The sequence below is a fragment of the Triticum aestivum genome, chromosome 7D, assembly GCF_018294505.1.
Source record: "Triticum aestivum cultivar Chinese Spring chromosome 7D, IWGSC CS RefSeq v2.1, whole genome shotgun sequence".
Lineage (NCBI taxonomy): Eukaryota > Viridiplantae > Streptophyta > Magnoliopsida > Poales > Poaceae > Triticum > Triticum aestivum.
The window spans coordinates 547,060,564-547,063,582 of NC_057814.1; positions in this window are offsets into that span (position 1 = coordinate 547,060,564).

Sequence of the window (3,019 nt, forward strand, 5' to 3'; positions counted from 1 at the left end):
TCATCGTAGTCAACACCTTGAACTTGTCGAAAACCTTTTTGCGACAATTCTAGCTTTGTAGATAGTAACACTACTATCAGCGTCCGTCTTCCTCTTCAAGATCCATTTAATCTCAATGGCTCACCGATCATTGGGCAAGTCAATCAAAGTCCATACTTTGTTCTCATACATGGATCTCATCTCAGATTTCATGGCCTCAAGCCATTTTGCGGAATCTGGGCTCATCATCGCTTCCTCATAGTTCGTAGGTTCGTCATGGTCAAGTAACATGACCTCCAGAACAGGATTACCGTACCACTCTGTTGTGGATCTCACCCTGGTTTACCTACGAGGTTCGGTAGTAACTTGATCTGAAGTTACATGATCATCATCATTAGCTTCCTCACTAATTGGTGTAGGAGTCACAGGAACAAATTTCTGTGATGAACTACTTTCCAATAAAGGAGCAGGTACAGTTACCTGATCAAGTTCTACTTTCCTCCCACTCACTTCTTTCAAGAGAAACTCCTTCTCTAGAAAGGATCCATTCTCAGCAATGAATATCTTGCCTTCGGATCTGTGATAGAAGGTGTACCCAATTGTCTCCTTTAAGTATCCTATGAAGACACATTTCTCCGATTTGGGTTTGAGCTTATCAGGATGAAACTTTTTCTTATAAGCATCGCAACCCCAAACTTTAAGAAACGGCAACTTTGGTTTCTTGCCAAACGACAGTTCATACGGTGTCGTCTCAAACGGATTTAGATGGTGCCCTTTTTTTACGTGAATGCAGTTGTCTCTAATGCATAACCCCAAAACTATAGTGGTAAATCGGTAAGAAACATCATAGATTGCACTATATCCAATAAAGTACGGTTATGACATTCGGACACACCATTATGCTGTGGTGTTCCAGGTGGCACGAATTTGTGAAACTATTCCACATTGTTTTAATTGAAGACCAAACTCGTAACTCAAATATTTGTCTCCGCGATCAGATCGTAGAAACCTTATTTTCTTGTCACGATGATTTTCTACTTCACTCTAAAATTCTTTGAACTTTTCAAATGTTTCAGACTTATGTTTCATCAAGTAGATATACCCATATCTGCTCAAATCATCTGTGAAGGTCAGAAAATAATGATACCCGCCGCGAGCCTCAATATTCATCGGACCATATACATCAGTATGTATGATTTCCAACAAATTTGTTGCTCGCTCCATTGTTCCGGAGAACGGAGTTTTAGTCATCTTGCCCATAGGGCATGGTTCGCAAGCATCAAGTGATTTCCAAAATTCCATCAGCATGGAGTTTCTTTATGCGCTTTACACCAATATGACCTAAACGGCAGTGCCACAAATAAGGTGCACTATCATTATTAACTTTGCATCTTTTGGCTTCAATATTATGAATATGTGTATCACTACGATTGAGATCCAACAAACCATTTTATTGGGTGTATGACCATAGAAGGTTTTATTCATGTAAACAGAACAACAATTATTCTCTAATTTAATTGAATAACCGTTTTGCAACAAACATGATCAAATCATATTCATGCTCAACGCAAACACCAAATAACACTTATTTAGTTTCAACACTAATCCCGAAAGTATAGGAAGTGTGCGATGATGATCATATCAATCTTGGAACCACTTCCAACACACATCATCATTTCACCCTTAACTAGTCTCTGCTCATTCTGCAACTCCCGTTTCGAGTTGCTAATCATAGCAACTGAACTAGTATCAAATACTGAGGGGTTGCTATAAACACTAGTAAAGTACACATCAATAACATGTATATCAAATATACCTTTGTTCACTTTGCCATCCTTCTTATCTGCCAAATACTTGGGGTAGTTCCGCTTCCAGTGACTAGTTCCTTTGCAGTAGAAGCATTTAGTCTCAGGCTTAGGTCTAGACTTGGGCTTCTTCACTTGAGCAGCAACTTGCTTGCCGTTCTTCTTGAAGTTCCCCTTCTTCCCTTTGCCCTTCTCTTGAAACTAGTGGTCTTGTCAACCATCAACACTTGATGTTTTTCTTGATTTCTACTTTTCGTTGATTTCAGCATCACGAAGATCTTGGGAGTCGTTTCCATTATCCCTTGCATATTATAGTTCATCACGAAGTTCTACTAACTTGGTGATGGTGACTAGAGAATTTTGTCAATCACTATCTTATCTGGAAGATTAACTCCCACTTGATTCAAGCGATTGTAGTACCCAGACAATTTGAGCACATGCTCACTGCTTGAGCTATTCTCCTCCATCTTTTAGCTATAATTTGTTGGAGACTTCATATCTCTCAACTCGGGTATTTGCTTGAAATATTAACTTCAACTCCTGGAACATCTCATATGGTCCATGACGTTCAAAACGTCTTTGAAGTCCCGATTCTAAGCCGTTAAGCATGGTGCACTAAACTATCAAGTAGTCATCATTTTGAGCTAGCCAAATGTTCAAAACGTCTGCATCTGCTCCTGTAATAGGTCTGTCACCTAGCGGTGCATCAAGGACATAATTCTTCTGTGCAGCAATGAGGATAAACCTCAGATCACGGACCCATTCTGCATCATTGCTACTATCATCTTTCAACTTAGTTTTCTCTAGGAACATATATAAAACATAGGGAAGCAACAACGTGAGCTATTGATCTACAACATAATTTGCAAAATACTATCAGGACTAAGTTCATGATAAATTTAAGTTCAATTAATCATATTACTTAAGAACTCCCACTTAGATAGACATCCCTCTAATCCTCTAAGTGATCACGTGATCCATATCAACTAAACCATGTCCGATCATCACGTGAGATGGAGTAGTTTCAATGGTGAACATCACTATGTTGATCATATCTACTATATGATTCACGCTCGACCTTTCGGTCTCCGTGTTCCGAGGCCATATCTGTTATATGCTAGGCTCGTCAAGCTTAACCTGAGTATTCAGCGTGTGCAACTGTCTTGTACCCGTTGTATTTGAACATAGAGCCTATCACACCAGATCATCACGTGGTGTCTCAGCACGAAGAACTT